Source organism: Wyeomyia smithii, chromosome 3, assembly GCF_029784165.1.
Source record: "Wyeomyia smithii strain HCP4-BCI-WySm-NY-G18 chromosome 3, ASM2978416v1, whole genome shotgun sequence".
NCBI lineage: Eukaryota > Metazoa > Arthropoda > Insecta > Diptera > Culicidae > Wyeomyia > Wyeomyia smithii.
The window spans coordinates 184,101,099-184,124,923 of NC_073696.1; the positions used below are offsets into that span (position 1 = coordinate 184,101,099).

The following is a 23,825-nucleotide window of genomic DNA, read 5'->3' on the forward strand; positions in this document are numbered from 1 at the left end:
GTTCGCACAGTTCAATAAAAACAAACACAATTTTTCAACATAAATACCTACTCTATTGTACCATTGTTAAAAGCTAAGTGCCTATTTTAATATACACCGTTCAACAATGCAATATATTGAAAAATATCCTAGAAATATCAAAATTTCTACGAAGTACTAAAAACATATTTTGGTCCACCAAATTTTTACTTTGGCCCACCTTTATATCGAAAGACGTGTATGGAAATAGTTCGGACTAATTATATTAAAGATCATCATCGGTATTTTTAGAGCAAAAATAGTGGGTTTGAGGAGAACATTCTTCTGCTGTGAATTTTTGTAAATTTTGGGTATCTAAAAATGAAATGATTTGGCTTATAGCGGTTTGACAAGCATTCTCATCTAATTTTATATCGTTAAATGTGATAAATTAAGAAGAAATTACCTGTAAATTGTCACAAGCTGCTTCTTTGTTCACGTGCAACGGCCGAACGGTAATCAAAGAGATGTCAAAACTTGACATGGCCAAAATATGTTTGCTTCAGAAAGAGGCAAACATATTTCGGCTATGCGTTTAACCACTTTTTAACTTTTTTCAACATGTTAGAGTATAAAAACTGTTTCTAGGACATTTTATTGATGTTACTACAACAACGAATTGTTTCATAAGCATACATATTTGTTACAATAGCTTCCGGACGTTGACTTGTATATTACCACTTCCTCTTGACTTTGGGTTGACTCAGCCATGACTTTGAATATGTATGAACTAATTCCAAAATAACACTACCTAGAGCCAGTTTTTCGCCGAAAATTATAGTGTAGTATGATTCCTAGGTGTGTTATTCAATGTTGCATGCATAGTTTTCTAATATTCATTAAATTTATCAGATGAAATACCTAAAATGTACCCGGGTGGGCCAAAATATGCATGTGGGCCAAAATACCCCCGTTACCCTAGTTGAATATGTTTCAAAACTTTTTTTGAATGAAAAACTCGTAGTAATGAAAATAATCGGTAGAACAATACAAATTTTAGGTTATAAAGTAGGCAATGTATGTGCTTTTCGAACCCACGACCACCCGCTTACCAAAGCGGACTCTGTAACCTTGCGGCAATGGAGCTTCCTGATTTATAAAGTAGGCAATGGATGTGATTTTGAAGTTATAAAGTAGGCAATGGATGTGATTTTTTCGAGGATGCTAATAATTATCACGGGCTGAGGATGTGATTAGGCTTAGAAAAAAAAATTTTTTTTCGTCTGGACGAGGGAAATTTTTTGTTAAATCTAAATCACACCCTCAGCCCGTGTTCATTATTAGCATCCTGTAAAATAAAATGTAAGTCATAGGAGAAAAATGTAATTATTTCTATACGTAATAATAACTATACGGTCGTGTTATAAACACAACCCCTACATTTTGCCAGCACAGGTAGGTATTTAAAGTTTCACAATTTGCCATGTTTTGGCCATGCCCAGTTTTCATGTAATCCATGTACCAAATATAGCTAATCTCATCTATCAATTCATCCTACGATCGGTATAATAATTATCCCGCTTGATACAATGATATGACAACAACACTGAAAATTAATGATCAAATGATTCGCTGTAAGCTAGTCGGTCGAGCATAAGCAGAATCAGCCGTTATTCGGCAAAGACGTCTGCCTGGGGTCGAACGCGGCGTTCCAATACTGGTGCGTACCAGCGTAGACGGGCATTTGATTTTCTGATGACCCACATTTAAGGCGACGAGTGAACTTTTCCACAGACGATTGACATCAATGAAGCCGACATAAACCCAGATTTAAGTTCGTTTAGTATAAGAGAGTGTCCTCCCTGCACTGTGTGCTCGCACTTCAAGAGAGAAATATTATCTTAAACGAGTTCAACAAGTCGGCCGACCGAATCAGGGCTCTTCGTAATATGGTCACACGAATTGCTGGTCCGCTCAGTATCGAGTTAAATGAGCTGCAATTGAGAATTACCCCACACCGAAATTGCAGTCTGTAGTGACGTTCGTATTTGTTACAGTTCGAAGCAGTAGTGTGGCAAAGCTTTGAATTTTTCTCGGTCAAAGGTTTCAGGACAGTGGTTTCGTTTTGTAATGATAAGTTTCCAATTTCATATTAATCTAAGCCATGCATGGGAAAAGTAAAAGTACTCTAGAAACTAAGCGACATAGAAATTGTTCCCATGTTCTCAAAAGCAGCACAAGCATTCGCTATTGCTTGACTGAATATCTGACATCAATCTAGATAAATTAGTGTCAAGAGCCGTTCGTTGCGCTGTTTCTATCTAGTGACCAATATTATGTATGTATGCAAGCATGCACAAGAACGACTGCGACAGTGCGCTAGAGTGCACTCATGCAGTGATCTTTCGTTGACCAGATGCATCGCGGAAGTTTGTCACGTTTGAACTCAATTAGGAGGGAGGTCAAGTGGCAGCTTATCATTTCACTTTCACTGAGAAGAAAGTCTACGTTACACTCATGGCCGTTGCCATCAATGTAATCGCGCTAGGAGAATGTTTCCAGAGATGGCCGCACTAGTGCCAATTGTCTGGGATATTCGTTACATCAATTATCTCAATTAAAATATGAGGTGTGATATTCAAGTGATAAATATTGCGCGTTGTAGAATAAATTGAAGACACTACTTGAGGTCAAGGTATATACGTTGTTTCTGCAACGCACTTAGTGGCAATCGTCGATTAAAGCGAAGAATATCATTCGGAAAATTAGCAATTACTCCATCGGAAGAAGTTAATAAATTAAATAACTGCGTACAACGAAATCTTAAAGCAATTGAATCGCTAGCAAAACTGAAGATTTTCTGCTAAAGTTGCATTATTGTTCCGTCACCGTCGCGCAGGACTTTTATGCCGCTAAAGCAAATCTAAATTTTCGCTAAGCTTTTCCAAAGAGTACGCACTTCAATGTGTTACCAAGAGGAAGCACGCAATGTAATCTGTGACGTCAGTGGGTCGTTGTTTGCGTTTTTCTGCTATCCGTGCAGTAAATTCAGCTACCTAAGAACTCTACGCAAAAAAGGCCGGATATTTCCTATGGAAGCACGCTATTTTCAGGAATACAAAGGTCAACAATAAAACACGCACCTCACAAAAACCATCGAGTTTTCGAATAACCTAATCAAGCAAGTTTTTTGTTGAGTTATAAATGATCATATTTCACTCTGCATGTTTGTTCCAATTTGGTGTGAAGGTTCTGGAAAATGATTGCTCAAGATATGTCACATGTTGGTCGATGGTCACGCAAAAAATTACGCTGAGGGCGCTGTTTGTGGCGTGTGTCCAATTTGTGAAGGCGGCCAACGTAAAAATGCAGCTTATCGGTACGAAGAGTTTCCCCCAACATTTTTACCAAATCCACGTGAATGAAAAGGGCTGGCCGATGCGGTTACATCGGGAATCGAATGTCGTTGAAATTGCAGTGAGGTAAAGTGCATTTTGCTGATAGTGAAGCTCTACAGTTATTTTCTTTTCAATCAAAATGTTTACCAGCGAATGTAAACAAACTTCAACTGAATATTTTAAGCAGACGCTGCCAGTGCATTTTAAGTAGACTGTTTTGAAAATAATCGCGAAAGCAATGTTTTGCTTTGCAACTGTTTATGATCACCATTAAACGGGTGTTAGCAAGAGATAAGCTACATTCATGCATGTAATGATCATATTTGTTTCACCTTTCCTGACTTTGCCCATGAAGAAAGGATTCCAAACGGAACGGGAAAAAGGCTGGGCTCTAAAACTGCATAATAAATTCAAAAACTTAATTTTAACATTTTCTCAGTTCTTTGCGAAAATTTGAAAAATATATTTAGGGTATCGAATGTCTTCGGCAAGTTTTTGCATAATACTGCTACAAAAAACCTGCCGAAGAAAACCACTGCCGAAGACGTTCGAAACCCTAGTTTGTGTTCGCCATTTATACGAACAAAATCTTAGAATTTCAAATTATTTTTCTATATTTAGCACCCGCTGTTATTATTTTTGGTAAATGTAGATGAATTTTTCTAGCATTGGACCCAGTTTTCTTTTTTGTTGTCAAAAATTTCTTAAAAAAAAACCAGGTCGTTCGATATACTGTTTTGAAAAAGGATCTATCATAGTTGCGCTCTAGTTTTACGCGGATTTTTCAACACTGATTTCAGAATTCACGCACTAAGTCTAAGTTTCGTGAAATAATCGAAAAAAAAATCTTAAAAAATTAGTTAAATTTCAGAAGTGTCGCAAATCGAACAAATAATATACGTATGTTCATACTATACCACTACGTGAGCAAGACATATTTCAAATATGCCTTCGTTTGCACAAATGAGATGACAAAATTTTTCTGTTAGTAATAAAGTAAATGTCATTGTCATTGTTTGAACGGAACCCGAAATCAAAACTGGCAAATAAAAACGTACACGTCACGTGAACAAATTTCTTCAAGATTAGATTGTTGATAAATAAATACGACTACGTGCTTTGGGAAACATATATATTTCACAAAAAAATTTGCAGCTGTTGAGAATTAATCATTCTTCAAATCAAATACTGAAAGGTTTGTCCTCTGACAGACCTGGAATTAAGATTGCAGTTAATTTGGCGTAAGACTTTGCTCTGTTGAAAACAAATCAATTGCAGATAATTGAGTTACATACACAACAAATGTATGACTCATGATTACAAACTGAATAATTGGTTAGAACTTTTAATTTCTAATCCTGTTAACGAAATAGCTGAATAATATTTCTTTCTTGAAGCGCTCCTCATTAACGATCAAGTTTTTCTTAGATCTCTCGAGACCATTAGAAATTCTCTTCGGTTCTTTATTGATCCAATAGAACCAGCGTGAGACTGGAATGTCGTTTTGCACATCGGTGACTGCCGGCCACATGCAATCGGAGCCCCGGCCAAGCCAGGCCATATGAGCAACGTGTGGGAACTCCTGGTGGGTCGAATCGAACGTGTGTCGTCTGTAGTGCAGAATATTCATCCTAACAAACCACTTGCGTGATGCGTTTCAACTACGTGTTGCATCTATTAGCCGAGAGAGGATGGCTATTACGTGCTATCGTGCCGTCGTAACCGCTGATGTACCACAATTAAATCTTTCTTGATTAAATTCCAGCCATCCCACCTGGACGGCTAGACGCCCTGCATCGGAATGCCACCTTCAAGCCGCTATCACTTGCAAGGTGATTTGACGTGGAAAACTTAGGCAGTGTTTCTATGACGATTGCAAGATAAGTGGTAAACAGTGTGCGCATCTTATCGCCATTTTTCTGGCTTGCGTCACAACTCCTCTCGGTTTAGTAACGCAGTTTGTAAAGACTTGAGCTACGCATCAAAGTAAGGTAGCCAGAAGTGAACATTAGATGAGTGTAAACAAGAGTAAGAAAATGAAGCATCACATAACAAGAAAATAAGGTAAAATCTAGTTTTGACGCTAACACACAGTTTGTAACTGTCACTGTTATTACATCATTTATCAGGTGACGACTATCTGGACTGTAGTGTAGAGCAGCTTGTTTCAATGTTTGCGGTCGAAAAAAAAATATTTTTTTTGTTTGTCACTGATATTCAATCTAGTAGAACAGTTTTGGTCTATGTAATCTATGTAATAGATGTAACTATTTACATTTAAAAAAAAAAGCTATATTTTATGCGATAATTCATCTCTATGCAAGCATAAAAAATCGACAGAGGCCGGAAGTATCATGCCTGCCTATAAAATATATCCTTGTATCAATGACGAGACTACTTTGCATCGATCGATAATGTACGTAGATAGAATTCGGCCTTTGAGAACCGGTTCCTAATCAAAATATTACCATTTCTCTGTCGTGCTGATTTTGTTACATTTTTCAGCGATATTGGAATATCAAATCAAACTGGTCTTGAAAACTGAAGGTCTTCCTAGATGGTGCTAACACAGTCACATTATGGTGATGGAATTGGCGGATTTGGAGCCCAATTTAATATATGTGATCTAATTAATATTATGTGATTTACAACTTACGGCTACATAAAATTTAACTTGAGCTTAAGCTTGAACGACCGCACAATTCGTAGTTGCTCCTTCGTGATGGATCTCAGCTGGGAAGTTGCACAAATAACCACATATAGATGGCTATTTGGGATTAATTTACCATCTTCAATGTATAACAATTCAGTAGCTTCCGCTTTGTAAAGATTGGTTACGGCACTGGCCACGTCCTTATGGTCGTTGGAGCAGGAAAGAAGGGAGTGTTACAACCATTTTTACCAGAGACCGAGTTTACCTCTGCATCTGTAACGACTATAACGGGAAAGGAAGGTATTTTTTATCATCGTGGACAGTAACGGATTTTATCGAATTGTTAGAGGAAGTGACATCCATAGATATAACACAAGAAATTAGAACACCACATTTTTTAACTAGTGCTCCACAAAATTCATTGTTCTTTCAAGGAATAAATGTATACAATTCGATGCCTAGACACATCAGACGTACGGCGACGCTACCAGAATTCAAGAGACTATGCATTTCACACGTCAAAGCTGAATTTTAAGCAGTTATTCAATTTTTTTTAAATTTAGCTGAACTGTAATTGACGAAGTTCTTGTAACGGATGATCTCTGTGGACTCTGCTTATATAGCTTTTTTAAGTAATATGGTAGCACTGAAAAACTATTATGTTCGTCACGAGGGTGATGATGGATTTTGTAATTATTGATGTAGTATAAAATAAAAAAGAGTAGTCTACAAAGGTTTGAAAATCGCGCGCGATGATCAGATATGAAGGACTGAATTTAGAAATTTAATCATTTGAAATGGAGAATACCTTTATTTTTTTTTTTTGACATTATCAAGATACTCATCAGAGTAATCGGAACGATTTTAGTTCTGCTGGTTGTTATTGGACATTGGTTTCTTAGCCGGTCTAGGATATTTTCGAGTTGGAAATATTCTCGACTTCCCTAGGTGGGGGCTCTCTTATAAATCACATCGAAGTTGACAGTTGGACTTGTGCTTTGCTTGCTGCTCACGGCAGGAATGGCCTCGTCGGGATTGTATCGACTTTGTGAATGATTACACTGGATGTTGGCTTAACTCAGATGCAATTAATGTCTTTTGGCTGACAGTTGCAAATAAATGGATACCGATAACGCTTTGTCGATGAATTACTTGATTTTTGACGAATATTTTCTCTATTTGAATTGCTGCAAAGCATTGGATCAATTTTGAAGAAATTTATATCTGTGATGAAAACCAGTTCGTTTTGTTTGCTTATCTGGTTTAATTGTTTTATAATAATTATCTTGTAGATAAATCGTCTTTCTCAAACCTTTGTAGGGGTAAGAGGTGGGACCATCATCATCATCACCTTTCCCTCTACACGCCGATTTTTATAGACTCTACTGCTCTTCTTTACCGAGTCTCGTTTAGTTTAGTTTAGCTTCAAGTTTTTCAATTGATTTGGTATTAACAAATTAAAGTCATTCATGTTGTAGTTTATTAACTCAAGCTCATTTTGATTCTGATCGTCTTCCTATAACTCTTCCCATATCCCGTAACACTATTTTAAATTGCACTTCTCCTGTGTTTATTTGTCACGAGAGCAATTGAGATAGATATCATTTCTCCGATCGAAGAGAACTTAAATTATGATATTAATACTTATTACGGGAGTCACTTCATGGTGAAATCAGAGTGATGTGAATAAAGCCCTATTACGGGACTCACCTAAGTGAGAAAAACGTCGCAAAGTGACATCTGCGTGAAATCTGGGTTATTATGAGTGTCATATCACTGAGGTGAAAACGGAAAAAGCGACGATTTGCGTGGAATTATTTCACGACCATTTTGAACGGTGAAATGATTCCACGAAGATGCCATAAGTCTTAAAGTTGATTGATTTGTTATCTAATGGTAAATATTGGATTTATTCTTCAGTAACGAAGCGAATCAGAATTTGATCCGTGCTTTGAAGCGGTCAAATTTTCATTTTTTGTCCGATGAAAAAAATGCGAACTAATTCAAGAAATTTTCGATACTGAAAAAAAATTTTTTTTTATGCCGAATGTTTAGAAATGCAGAACACGTCAAGATCTGGTGTTATCTAATAAAAAGGGAAAAAACGACTTTCTGGGACTTGGAGATTTTTAAGCTGGGAAACAATTTCATTTCACTTGTCCTATTCTCAGTTTCACTTCACTGTCAATCTCACTCCACGAAGGTGATTTTTGTCACCTCACTTAAGGTGGAATCGGGAATAGGTCTAAAAAAGTGAATGGAGCGTGAGAGTAAAATATATTTCTCCGTGAAGTGACTCCCGTAATAAGCACCATGATAAATATTGAATTTATTTTCAGTAACAGAATTCGATCCGTGCCTCAAAGCGATCAAATTTTCAACTTTTTGGCCGATGAAAAAATGCACAGTAGTTCATGAAATTGTCGAAACCGAAAAAAAATTTTTTTGATCCCAAATGTGCTAGAAAAGCAGAAAACGTCAAGATCTGATGTTATCTAAAAACGGAATAAATCTGGGATTTAGGAATTTTTGAGCTGGGAAACATTCTCATTTCACTTGTCCTATTCTCAATTTCACTTCACTGTCAATCACTTCACTTCACGGAGGTAATTTTTATTACCTTACTAGAGGTGGAATCGGGAAAAGGTCTTAAAAAGTGACGTGGACGTGAGAGTGAGATATATTTCACCGTAAAGTGATTCCCGTAACAAGCATCTTTTTTTCTAAATAGTACTGACATTGACAGAGCAGAAATGATTTAAACAATTTAATACTCTATGCCCGAAACTTATCAGGTCCTAAAACTCGAATGAAATTTCAACTGTTTTATACGTTTGAAGAACATACGGAGACGTCAATACCAAAGATCTCGTGATTCCGCTTTGAAAGTTGTTTTTCAAGATCTACAAAAGGAAATCAAACATAGATTCACTCTCCTGCGAAATAAAAAGTCCATGAGAGAAGTTGAACAACTAAAACCATGTTGCAGGAAACTTTCGAAGGTTTTTAAAAAAACTTCATAGCCCATTCCAGTCCTTAAAGATGGTGACCGCATATTTCTTTCGAATAAACAGAAAGCTCAAAAACTCAGCAGTTCGAGAGTGTTCATAATTTCAGTTCAAACGTAGTGAGTCCTTTTGAAAATGAAGTATCACAAAAGTATGACCAGATCACTACTCAAGAATTTCTCTCTGCGAAGGTACTGGAAACAAACTTGAATGAAGCACGATGTATTATCAAGGTCTTCAGAAACAGGGAGACCCAAGATAGGATGACGGGTTTTACTATATCCTTATCAAAAGAAGTTGAGATGCTCTAGCATCAAAATGGCAAAATTCCAAAGTCACTTTTAAAACCTGAAAAAAAAATTCCATCTGAAGCTTAAAATTGTCGGCCAATCAGTTTACACTCTTCTATGAGCAAATTTTTTGAAAGAATAATTTTTAATAGAATGGTAACTCATATTGATGAGAATTTAATTTTTACAAATCAGCAGTTTAGTTTTCGGCATGGTTCTTAGAGTGGCTAATTTGTTTCGAGCTAATAAATCTGAAGGTTATTTTACTGGCTCCGTTTCTCTAGCAGCGATGGAAAAAAATCTCCTGTAGCGATTTTGAATTCATATAAAGCAAGCCTCAAGCCTGAAACATGCTGAACGCCAACGTGAGCGATCGGGCGAGATTCTTGTCGAAGGTACATGAACAGCTTTACTTACGACTGTTCATTAACCTACGGCAAGAATCTCGCCCGATCGTTCGCGTTGGCGTCAACATGTTTCAGGCCTAAGATGCGTTGAGATCGTTTTCAGTATGCGAATAACATGGAATTAGTGTTGGTGCGCTCTCTTAGCTTTTCTTCTTATACACTTAAAATAAAACACCGAGTTCGGTAAAATTTTACCGGAATCGCAACAGCTGAACGTTCGGTGTTTCCGAAAATTACCGAACAGCTTGTGACACCATCAACCGAGTGGTAATTTTTCAAACTGAGCAGTAAAATTCACCGACAGAAACTGTGAAAATGAACAAAAATACCGAACACACCTGTTAAAAGTACCGGTGGCAGAAAAAGCAGGATATAAATGTGCCTGCCGGTGCTGTTTAAAATCTTTCTGTATTATAAATATCTCATGTTTACTCACAACAACAATCAAAACAAGCCAGCAGCACCAGTAAAAAAATGTTCGCGTCTTGCACGGTTGCACATACAATAAAAATGGTTGCACATTCACAATTTGGCATTTTCACAGATTGTTCGGTAGAAAGTTATACAGATTTCGTGAATGTAAAATTAAGCAAATATTTCGGTGAAAGGTAACAGAATTATTCATTAGTGTCATTAGTGTGCACCTCAACACGTGGTTCTCAATGTGCACAACTCGGTATATGAAGTTATTCGTCCCAGTTAGACATCAGAATCTGTACGGATTACCACTTCAGGATCTGTACAGATCGAGACTAAACGACGATTGCATCATATTCGTCTCATTTCCATCACTGTTCTCTAGACATAGAAAAGGTATTCGACAGTTTTTGGCATAAAGGTTTGATTTTAGCTAAATATCTGATTTCCGTTTCCTTTACATCATAAAATGATACAAACTTACTGGACTGACCGCACTCTACACGTTAACTACTTAAATGGTAAATCTGATAAATTGCCTGTTAGAGCTGGTGTGCCTCAAGGAAGTATATTGGGCCCACTCTAAACGTATAAAAATGCAGCTCTGTCTGTCTGTTTGTCTGATAAATATAGACTTGGAAACTACTGAACCGATCAACGAGAAATTTTGTATATAGGGGTTTTAGGGTCCAGCAAAGGTGACTAAGATAGTTCGAGACCCCTCCCTGTTCTGGATACTAATGAATTACAAATTTCTGCACATCTTTAGATCAATCCAGATATAAATACGGAACGGAATGATCGGCATGGACCTAGGCGTACGAAAAAGGACAACGTTTATTGGAAACTCGGTACTTGAAATGTGAGGACTCTACTCGAACCGGCACGTGCAGGTATCCTGGCTAGAGAGCTGCAAATGGCGAATCTCGAGGTTGCTGCGATACAGGAGGTGAGGTGGCCGAAAACGGGAGAACGCGAATTCCGGGCAGTAGATCCTATTGCGGGCACTTCATTCAAGTACCACATCTACTACAGTGGCGGCGTGAAAGCAGAGAGGGGAGTCGGTTTCGTGCTCATAGGGAAACAGATGAAGCGTGTCATTAGATGGAGGCCGATCAGTGACCGTATATGCGTGTTGAGAATTAAGGGCAAGATTTTCAACTACAGCCTGATAAATGTGTACGCACCGACCAACGATGAACCCGATGAAAAGAAGAAGGAGTTCTCTGAGCTCCTGGAAAAAACGTATAATGAGTGCCCAGGACACGATATCAAAATCGTCATCGGGCAAATGCGCAAGTTGGGCAGGGGAACTTCTTCCGCCCCGTGATTGGTAGAGAAAGCCTCCACTCTACTACGAACGACAACGGCCACATTTTTTAACTAGTGCTCCACAAAATTCATTGTTCTTTCAAGGAATAAATGTATACAATTCGATGCCTAGACACATCAGACGTACGGCGACGCTACCAGAATTCAAGAGACTATGCATTTCACACGTCAAAGCTGAATTTTAAGCAGTTATTCAATTTTTTTTAAATTTAGCTGAACTGTAATTGACGAAGTTCTGTAACGGATGATCTCTGTGGACTCTGCTTATATAGCTTTTTTAAGTAATATGGTAGCACTGAAAAACTATTATGTTCGTCACGAGGGTGATGATGGATTTTGTAATTATTGATGTAGTATAAAATAAAAAAGAGTAGTCTACAAAGGTTTGAAAATCGCGCGCGATGATCAGATATGAAGGACTGAATTTAGAAATTTAATCATTTGAAATGGAGAATACCTTTATTTTTTTTTTGACATTATCAAGATACTCGTCAGAGTAATCGGAACGATTTTAGTTCTGCTGGTTGTTATTGGACATTGGTTTCTTAGCCGGTCTAGGATATTTTCGAGTTGGAAATATTCTCGACTTCCCTAGGTGGGGGCTCTCTTATAAATCACATCGAAGTTGACAGTTGGACTTGTGCTTTGCTTGCTGCTCACGGCAGGAATGGCCTCGTCGGGATTGTATCGACTTTGTGAATGATTACACTGGATGTCGGCTTAACTCAGATGCAATTAATGTCTTTTGGCTGACAGTTGCAAATAAATGGATACCGATAACGCTTTGTCGATGAATTACTTGATTTTTGACGAATATTTTCTCTATTTGAATTGCTGCAAAGCATTGGATCAATTTTGAAGAAATTTATATCTGTGATGAAAACCAGTTCGTTTTGTTTGCTTATCTGGTTTAATTGTTTTATAATAATTATCTTGTAGATAAATCGTCTTTCTCAAACGGGCCTGAGGCTTGTCAATTTCGCTGCAGCCAGAGGTATGGCTATTTGGCACCTGAAGACACCCAAATGGAGAAGCCTGCTCCCATATCGACCATGTTCTGATTGATGGTCGACACTTTTCAGACGTTACAGACGTGAGGTCGTTTAGAGGACCAAACGTTGACTCGGATCATTGTCTCGTATCACGGCTGTGACTCGTCAGAGCGAAGGAAGATACCGGGAAGCTAGAGCTGCTGAAAAAAAGACTCCATCGCCAGAAGAAACGACAGCATTGGGAGAGGATTCTAGCGGAAGCAGAAGGTTGCTTCTCTAAGCACGATGCGAGAAGCTTCTACAAGAAGATAAATGGAATCAGGAACCGGAACGTGTCAGCCCCTGTCATGTGCAACGATAGGGAGGGGAACCTGATTACCGATAGAACGAAAGGGGCCAGGCATTGGAAGGAACACTTTAGTGTGCTGTTGAATTATGAAGAAAACAGTGTAGTCGAAAGAAGCAGGATGGTGATTGAGGATGATGGCAAAGCTGTGGACCCACCATCCATGGACGAGGTTAAGAAAGCAGTGAAAAAGCTGAAAAACTGCAAGGCAGAAGGTTAAGGACCGCATTCCAGCCGAACTTTTTAAAGTCGGGAGCGAACAGCTTATTAGTAGGGGTTACCCTATACACTAATATCACCAACTGCAGAAGGCAGTTGGCTACTTTTCGGGTTGCTTTGTTTTGCCCGGCAGACCCTATGTTACAGGGCGGCGTGTACCTCTATCGGATTTCGGATCTTTGCTAGAACACTAAGAGTGAAAAATAAACAAAATAAATAAACAAAAACTTATCGCGTTTATTCCGTCCTTTTCCTCTTGTTGTCTTGTGGTGGGAAGGGGAGGCTGCGGCGACGTTGCCGCTCGTTGTCGGTCTGGCGGTATCCAACAGCTCCTGCTTCAACGGTCATCAGCGGGGTGGTGTCTTCTCAGCTCTTTTGCACTTAGCCGGGGGTAGCTAATAGCGCAGCTTACCCTATCCGGCGAGCAAACACCACTCGTAGCACTCGCACTCACGGGCCAGCGGAACAACCTTCGCTGGTCTTATAACAAAGAAGCGGAACAAACTTCGCTTCACAGGACACAAATCGAACACAAACTGTAAATATAAAACAGTAAACGCGCCCTGAGAAAACAATAACAACTCGTGACGTGTATGTCCTACCGTGGTCGAGGCTAAACTGCTCATCCCGCGATGGCTGCCTATGTTGCCGACCACAACAAACCCGCCGTGACGTCTTAGTCAGCACTCAGCACACCACTTTTCCGCAGCTAGAAGGAAATTCCGGCCTATCTAACCCTAAACATTAATTCACAAATATAAAATAAAAATTATCGGCCCTACTAACACGCGACAATATCGTTCACAAACGAAAAAACGAACGAATTTAAACGAATTTACGTGAACGATATTCAGCGCAAGTGGTGAGAACTGTCATAACAAGTACACGCTGCTGCGGGAGTGCCCAAATGCGGGTAATTTTCACTTATACACTCTCGCAGCAGTACCCAAAGTTAGGGTTATTTTTACTCGTACACGCTCTACATAATTAAGTAAATTTTCCACTCGATGCTAAAATTGTAACCGCACAGGTTACAAGTACAGACGGTGTTATGAACAGATACGCAAAGAGTGAGGTCGAAAACTCCAAGTGAACCGTCAAATCGAGGCTCCAAGTGTGCAAAGTAAACAAACTCATGCGTGTTACTTTTCGTACAGAATGTGTGTTGCGATCAGTTTAAATTCTGTGAATCACGTACAATTATGGTTCCAACGAAAAATGTGTTCGCCATGCTCATGTTATGAGTGATGCATTGGAAATTATTATAATTGTATGAACAAGCACTGAAATTCAGTAATATATCCTTACAAAGTTTCGAAATTTTATTACACTTTCTAGTGCGTATGAAAAGTCATGCGAAAATAAATGTGGTTGCCAGAATTGTTTAAAATAAAATATTAGCAAAGGGTTGCCATATTTACTGCCTTTCTCTTTGCGTAACTCTTTATAACACAGTCACTAGTTACAAGCTGTATCGTGCCTTTCACCGGATCATGCTAAGAGTGTGGTCCGATGAAGAATTGCTCTCGGACTGGTTGGAGGGACTCATATGTCCAATCTACAAGAAAGGCCACCGTCTGGACTGTAGGAATTATCGAGGCATAACCCTCCTCAACACCGTTTACAAAATTCTCTCCCGTATTCTGTTCCATAGACTGAGGCCGTTGTCGGAGACCTTTGTTGGCGATTACCACTGTGATTTTCGAGGGGGACGCTCCACTAAAATGAGTTATGGCGATTTATGGTCGAACATGGTTTCCCAACAAAACTAGTTAGGCTGATACGTGCCACCCTTGAAGGCTCTACATCATGCATCAGGATAACCGGTGAGATATCGGACTCCTTCGTGACGTTAGATGGTTTGAAGCAGAGAGACGGGCTTTTGGACCTCTCAGGAGGGAAGCTGCGAGAGTGGGGCTCATCATTAACTCTACCAAAACGAAAAACATGGTGGCTGGTAGAGAGCGTGGTGGTCCGACGGATGTTGGTGCTGAGGTGGTGTTAGATGGGGAAACTTTTGAAGTAGTCGACGAATCTATTTACCTGGGTACACTAGTGACATGTGACAACGAGGTTAGCCGTGAGATAAAAAGGCGGATAGCAGCAGCAAACAGGGCCTTCTACGGATTGCGTAACCAGCTGAGGTCTTGTAGTCTGCAAACCCGTACTAAACTTGTACTCTACAAAACACTAATTCTTCCCGTGGCCCTCTACGGCCATGAAGCATGGACGTTTAAAGAGGTCGATTGGCGAGCTCTTGGTGTTTTTTTTTAGCGTAGGGTTTTGTGTTCAATCCTTGGTGGCAAACTAGAAAATGGCAAACTAGAAATGGTATTGGCATAGACGCATGAACCATGAAGTGTACTAGGTGTACAAATCGGCGGATATGGTTAAGCGGATTAAACACGGCAGGTTGAAGTGGGCTGGGCATGTAGCTAGAATGCCGGAAGAACGACCAGCGAAGACTATATTTAGCAGAAATCCCGATAGAGGCCGTCGACTTCGAGGTAAGCCTCGCCCTCATTGGATGTTTGCTGTCGACGAGGATGCCCGCGAAATAGGCGTTTGGGGAGATTAGAAGATGGCAGCCCAAAACCGAGTGACATGGCGACGTATTCTGGATTCGGAATTGGATCGATAATCGGTCTGTCGCCGTAAAAGTAAGTAAGTAAGCACATCTTTATAACTAATCAAGTGAATGGAACCAAATTTCGTATGTGGTGGTTTTTGGGAGCAAGAATTATTTTCATGCTGGTTCGACATACCTACCTCTTCTGCAAGGTAGGGCTCTTATGCAAATGAAACTCATATTTCAGCATAATTCGGGAATTAATGAAGCAAGTGGAATCAAATTTTGCATGTGGAGGTTTTAGGGGATAAGAAATGTTTCTATGATGGTTTGACACTCCTCCTTACTCTGGAAGGCAAGGAGGGTCTCCCATACAAATCAAACAGATATTTCAACCAATTTTTCTGGAAAACAACCTATAGTGATTGAGATGATGAACTGGAGCCGAAAGTCGACTCCAGACGTTATTTTTAATTCAAGATGGAAACTTCTGGTTTCTGGAAAACAGCCAAACATGACCGAATACCATCCAATTTAGGTATTTCCAGAACCAGATTGACGCTCAGAGGGCAGAAATAGACTTCAAATGCCATTTTGAAATCCATGATAACGGCTTCCGGTTTCTGAAAAACAGCCTTAAATGGCCAAAAACCACCCAGCATGGATATTTCTGTAATCGTGATGATGCACAGGAGCCAAAAATCAACCTCAGACACCTTTTTGACTTTTTGTTTCGGGGAAACAACCGAAGATGATCGACTACCACCCAATATGGATATTTTCGTACTAGGGATGATGCATAGAAGCATCCCGAAAAAAAATAACATTAACAAAACATTAAAAAAACCTTAAAAATTGCTGTAATTGTACATAGTTATACCATAATTTAACTATGTTTTTCATTGTAGATACATCAATTTTACATTGAATATCATTGTCCAGAACAATAAAAAACATCGTTTTTGCCATTTTTACAATGAAAAAGGGGGGTCGTTATGTATCTTAACAGCATTTTTTCAGGCATTTTTTCCATACATTTAGAAGTCACTGACAATGTTTTTCATGGTAAAATTATTGTCGGTGGTAGATTCAACAACAAAAAACGTTGTTAAAACATGGTAATGACAACAATCGTTTACAAGCTTATACAGTAAAAATACCGTGTTTTTTATGAACCATAAAAATTTTATTGTTCATATGGTTTCGAAGAAAATTGTTACCCCGAGTCCACGGAAAACTCTTCGGAGATGGCCACTACGTATTTCAGCAGGACCGTGCGCCAGCGTATACTGCGAACTTGGGTTAAGGTTGGTGTAGGGACAGTTTGACGAATTTACTGGATAAAAATGAAGCCACCAAGTTCCGCAGATCTGAAATCAATGGACTTTTTTGTCTGGTCCTACGTGATGTTGAAACTTGCTAGTTACAAGATCTCAAATGCGGAGAAGTTTGAATATGGGATAGAATACCCTTGGGATCCGTGCGTCCTGCTTAGAAAAGCATTTGAAGTTAGTGAAGCTAAGTAAGAGAGAGGTTATTCCAAAACAACAACTTCCAATAAAAAATCCTCAAAAAATAAATGTGTAATATTCACATATCATTATATAATTTTGAAATCGTATCCAAACTTATTGAACACGGTGTTTTACGGAAATCGACTGAAACTTGATTTGATTGATCGTTATAGCTGAGCCACAAGCTTTCAAATTCGTCACGACTCAACTGCTGTTAGGGGTAAACAGGGTAAGACCGCCCTGCGGGGTAAGACCGCCCACCGTAGTTTAACTATCAAGTTATATAATGATTGAAAAAAATTTTAACGTGTCTATTACAGTATAATTACATATCATTTTGCACCCCTTTTTGTTTTGATAGTGCGCGAACGGTCACAGAAATAATCAAAAACAACCTTTCAGCTGGCAACCAGTCAATGCGCTATTGTTTTGCGGGAACGGGACATAAGGTTTTTCTGTCTAAAAATCTATTGTTTTGTTCGTGAATATACGTTTACTCGCTTGCCTGAATCTGTCTTCTTTCGGAAATATCGAAGACCGTGAGTAATCTTATAATTTTGACTACTTTCTCGGTGAAATATGAAAATGTTCCACTGGGGGTAAAGCCGCCCACTATACATGCGGTAAAACCGCCACGTATACAACTGTTTGTAGTTTTACTTCAAGACCCAAATGCCTCGACACTACAAAGGGAATAGTTACAGGATCAGTAAAGCAATTTCTAGCCACATAAGACATAGATGATAATCGACCATTTTCGATTTGGTTGAAGCTTTTCTAGTAATATTTTTTTAACAAGACTAATTTTCGAAAAAAGTAAACTTGTGTAAAAATGGTATTAATGAACATAATTAGAGTCAGGACGGTTTGTTTGATTGGTGTGACATCTCCGGCAGAGTTGAAAATAGTATTTTTTTACCTCCGAAAAAAGTACACACTCTAAAAAAATTTGAAGAAAAGATTTAAAAATTGGATGAAAAATAATTTTTTTTTCAAATTAAAAAAAAACATGTTTTTGCTCGCAAAATCTACAAAAGATAAGCTAAAATTTGATGGTTGTTGGATCATGGAGTAATAGAAATATTAAAAGCTCAAATTTTGTAAAGAAATTTTTTGGGCGGTTTGTTTGATGAATAGAGTCGTTGGTAATTTTGTTCTTCGAAAAAAAACAAAAAAATTGAAAATATGAATGAAAAAATTAATAATTATTATTATTACTCTATACATAATAAATATCTTCAAAAAAAATCATACAGACAGGTTTAATGTGTTTTTATTTTTAGCTTAAAATCAGGTATATTATAAATTGAATATCTTGAAAAACTCCAATTCTGTAAAATCTATTTATTTTGAAAACCACAAAAAGTTACCTAAACATTGATTTGAACTTGGATAATCAAAAAACAAAATAAGTTAAAACTTAAAAAAAAAATTTTTTCTAGATTTTTCACAGTGTATATTTTATTCAAAAAGAAAAAAAATATTCATCATCTACAACTATGTCAAAGACACTATACCGATAACATCAACTGTTTTGGCCCTAAAAATATAACTTTTATCCTCAAAAAATGGTGGGCGATCTTACCCCACTGGTGGGCGGGCTTACCCCGCAAGAAAAAGATTTGCACATTTTCAATGATTTTTTAAAATTGAAAAAAAAAGCTAGAAAATAAACAAAAATATTTGAGTTCTTAGTTTTCAAATGCGGATATTGAATAGAAGAACCTCCTAGCGAAGAAAAAAATGAAATTGCAGCCGCAACTTTTTTTCTATAAACGAAATTGCTTAAGGGGGCGGTCTTACCCCGCTTCCCCCTATATCAAAATTGGTCAGTCGAGTGAAGTGTCGTCATATGCAGTAGGGTCAAGAATGTGATGTCGAACTGTTGAGATTTTTACATGACATCAATTCGAAATGTACTGTTGCCTCTCTAGCAGACCACAACAGCAGGGTTCAACTGTGTCCCATGGAGCAATTTGAGTGACTACGAGTCATAAATGCCTTGAGTAACGATTCTGTTGTGCGTGGATTTTCGACAACTTCGCCAGCTCTCGATTCTCGCTTCCAATTGATAACATCGTTTATCACCAAAGTGACCTTCTAACTTAATCTTTGGCATTTGGTTGGATATGGATGTTGATTCACAGTGCATTCATATTTCTACTGCGTGGCGTGACGAGAGAGTTTTTTCGGTAATTACAGCTGGGAGATAAGTGAGCGAGAGAATGTTTGTTCAAGCTGGATTCCCGACAAGAAACAAGCGATGGTTACAGCGTGTGCGAATCGTCGGGAATGAAATCAGTTGCGCGTCAATTACATAAATTTTCGGCGCATAGCCGTTAAGGTTATTTTGAACTGTGTTTTTACCAAATCAATTTCGGATTGGTTGGAAATGGTCAACCTACGTACCTATCTTTGGGAGTACTGGTTACAACGCGCTTTTAGAACTGTTATTTACTTACGAGAGGCTAATTCAAGATAAGATGGTTTTAACGAAGTTGAACTTCGTGTTAGTTGCCATTCAGATTCGTCACCGAAGCATCTAAGAAATTGTTGCCATAATGAAAAAAAGTCTTAGTTTAAAAATCTTCTATACAATACGTAACATTGTAAATTGTAGATAGGTCGTGCTAATGTTCCATATTCTTAATTAGGTAGAATGAAGCAAAAAGAAGTAATTATTCAATTTTTGGTAATGATTTAATTTATTCCAATTCATTTGCAGTAGAATTTAAACTTTATGGAAATACCAGAACACATATAAATTATGGTTGAATTACCTATTATGCTTTTAGACGGAAAGTTCTTAGAGAACTTGAATCAACTACTTGGAACATAACTGACAAATTGAGTGCAAGTTTTTTTTATAAATAATGCGTATTTTTATATGTTTTGTAACTTAACTTTTTTTCAAAACTGTCTTTTCGTGAACGTTTTCTCTTACATTCGGTATAATTTTGTATTTTATCCAGCTATTTCATCAACAGCTCCCGAAAAACCCCAAAAGAGTTCGGTTCAACAACCTTTCGCTCACGTTCAACGTTATTCACTACCTATCGATATGTGCTTATGTTCAGTGTTTGTTGCTACTGCTGCTGGTGCAGTAGCCGCGCGAATCTTGCGGTAGGTCAGTTATGCTCATGTAGATGTGCGAATTAAATGCAATGATGAAACACAACAACAAAATCAGGTAATCGTCGTAGTTCTGATTGGTGCTTGCAATCAACAAATGTCAAATTATCCCCCAAAGCATCCTTTTGCGACGCTAGAAATACAGTATTTGAGGCTCGTTGGTATTCAATACCAAATATTGATAATCTATTTAAATATCGCTTGAAAAAAAAACAACACTGAAAAATAACGAAAATCACCGAAATTGGCAAAATGATCGTCAATTTATTATTTGACTAGAAATCAACTTATGTTTGTCAGAGTTTATGTAATATGTGCTATTGTAACCTTCGATCCTTGCATTCTATTGACCTCGTGCCAATAATATTTTATAGCCAACATCAAATTTACAAAGCGCAAATTTTCGTGCGCTCAGTTAATTGCTGCCTCCCTCTTCATCTCGTTATCATCTAGAAATGAAAAAAATATTTACATTGAAATAAATTTTGGGTAACAGTTGAGTTAAGTCACGTAACATAAATTTGATGTTCAACAACAACGTCTCTACTCCTTTCGCTTATGTGTCAGCATCCGGATTTATTTTCCAATCCTTATCGTTCAATGACCTGTTGGCTGCTAGAGTAGTATTTTATGGTGGTAAACAAAATCTCAGCATTTTATAACTCTCTGATTCTTCCATTTGAATAATGGAATCATTGCCTAAATTAACTAAATAAAAAATGTGTTGTATGTTTAATTGAAGGATGGAAAATTTCAGGCTAATTTTAATAGATAAAATATGATTGTCATGAAATCAGTGATTCACCAAAATACAATATTTTTCGCTTCTTAGGAGAGAGCAACATTCTCATTCAGTTGATTGATGGTTATTTCCCACTTACCGTTAACCCTTATCTATATATCAGACTGTCTTATATCCACTCCATATTATCTAGCCATATGGATGAGTCGATGGAAAATACACATTTCACCTATCCACGAGGCACATTACTGAGAATCACCAACAGAGCACGGTTCTGTGGCACCGGCAAGCTACAGATACGTACGTGTATATGTGCAATATTTGCATAAACGGAAGATGGCAATGAACTTCGCAGTTACGCGAAATCTCATCAGATGTTTACTGATGGCTGTATTTCATTATATTCTCAAGGCTTCACTGCATAACGATCAACAGGTCTACCAAAAATACTACTTCATTCTTATTCTCAAATTTTTCGTTTTATTTTTGTTGGAATAATTTGTGTGCTTGCAAATTATTGCCAGCTGTATCAGACGTAAATTACGTTAATAATTTTATAGAAGTGAACCTTGTAACGCTTTTCAGCCATGATTCCATGACATCTCATCACACGAGCAGCGGTTTGCAGTGCCAGAAAGATTGCGCGTTTTATAAGCCTTCACACAAATGTTTGCCGTCAGCGCTTTATCAGTAGACGAACACCGAGAGAAGCTACACACGCGTCCTGTCGACTTGTTTAGAACCTGCTCTGCCGACGTTCGTCATTTCTATTCACCGAGCGACAAATCCTTACTAACCCCACGGCCGGTAATCTCCCTACTGATACGAATGCTTGATCTGAGTTTGCATAAACGATTACCATCGATTTAGTAGATAGACAGATCTTCTAGTTAGCCTTCTACCCTTGGACTACTGAGTCACTATTCATTCACAGTGTGTTTCATTTTTTTTTTTCCTCATCTATACGGACTGGCATATTGGGTTGTTTCCATCGGGCCTTGAGAGTATCGTGCGGGTCTGATTGCTGTTTCCGGATCCGGGGTCTTAACGTGTTCTTGTCGTTCGGTTGGATGTAGGCGGAAGGGGATAGGACTAAACTGGGGCGTGGAAGGATTTCAGGAAAACGTATATAAGGGACATGTAGGATAGGTCACGGCTCGCCAACACATCACGAACAGGAACAGCCGGCTGCCTACCTTCGGCCTGCAGGGAAGCTATTAATCTAGACCTGGCGTCACGGTGTACAGGGCATGACCAAACAACGTGCTCTATGTCGTGATAACCTTCACCACAGGCACAGATACCACTCTCCCCGAGCCCAACACGACGGAGATGCGCGTCAAATCTATAGTGATTGGACATAAGCCGGGACATCACGCAAATGAAATCCCGACCTACATCCAACCCCTTGAACCACGGGTTCGTCGATACCTTGGGGATAATGGAATGTAACCACCTTCCCAGTTCCCCCTTGGTCCAAGAATTTTGCCAACTGATGATCGTATTCTGACGTACAAATGCGAAAAATTCATTAAAGGCAATTGGTCTTTCATAAATATCACCGTTTGTTGCGCCCACCTTAGCCAAAGAGTCCGCTTTCTCATTACCCGGTATCGAGCAGTGAGAAGGGACCCACGCTAAGGTAATCTGAGTAGATTTTTCGGATAAAGCACTCAGATGTTCCCGTATTTTCCCCAGGAAATACGGAGAGTGCTTAACATCTTTCATCGATCGGAGAGCCTCAATGGAACTGAGACTGTCCGTAAAGATGAAATAATGGTCCGTGGGCATTTTTTCGATAATCCCTAGGGTGTACTGAATTGCAGCTAATTCTGCGACGTAAACAGAAGCAGGATTATCGAGCTTATGGGAGACGGTTAAATTGTTATTGAAGATACCGAAGCCAGTGGACCCATCAAGAAGTGATCCGTCAGTGTAGTACATATTGTCGCAGTTGATGTTTCGATATTTATTGGAAAAAAATTTAGGGATCTGCTGCACGCGTAAATGATCCGGGATTCCACGAGTTTCTTCTATTATGGATGTATCGAAAAACACAGTACAATCAGAAGTATTTGATAAGTCGACACGATTTGGAATATTCGAAGAAGGGTTAATATTTTGGGACATGTGATTGAAATACAATGTCATAAAACGGGTTTGAGAATTAAGTTCGATTAACCTTTCAAAATTTTCAATCACGGGACGATTCAAGACCTCACATTTGATTAGAATACGAGAAGACAGGCTCCAGAAGCGGTTTTTCAATGGTAGTACTCCAGCTAAGATCTCCAAACTCATCGTATGGGTCGACTGCATGCAACCCAAGGCGATACGCAAACAACGATATTGTATTCGCTCCAGTTTGATCAAATGTGTGTTTGCTGCGGAGCGGAAGCAGAAACACCCGTACTCAATAACAGACAGTATCGTTGTTTGGTAAAGCCTTATAAGGTCTCCTGGGTGGGCTCCCCACCATTGTCCGGTTATTGTACGAAGAAAATTCACTCTTTGTTGACATTTTTTCATCAGATACCTCACGTGACAACCCCAGGTGCTTTTAGAGTCGAACCAGACACCAAGATATTTGTGTACCAAAACCTGAGAAATCGTTTTACCCATCAATTGTGTTTGAAGCTGAACAGGTTCATGCTTCCTAGAAAAAACTACTATCTCAGTCTTCTCCGGAGAGAATTCGATACCTAGCTGTAAAGCCCAAGCAGACAAATTGTCCAAGGTATCTTGCAATGGTCCTTGCAAATCGGCAGCTTTGGCTCCTGTAACAGAGATTACACTGTCGTCTGCAAGTTGTCTTATCGTGCATGAATTTGCCAGACATTCGTCGATG

General features: G+C 38.6%; 1 long non-coding RNA gene across 1 annotated transcript; it reads right to left on the minus strand.

Moving 5' to 3' along the window:
* Positions 1 to 20,110: 20,110 nt before the first annotated feature.
* On the minus strand, positions 20,111 to 22,434 carry LOC129729982 (uncharacterized). The gene is made up of 3 exons (XR_008728772.1): positions 21,117 to 22,434; positions 20,751 to 20,943; positions 20,111 to 20,684 (listed from the first exon to the last, which is right to left on the minus strand). It is a non-coding gene; the product is annotated as an uncharacterized LOC129729982 (long non-coding RNA).
* Positions 22,435 to 23,825: the final 1,391 nt, after the last annotated feature.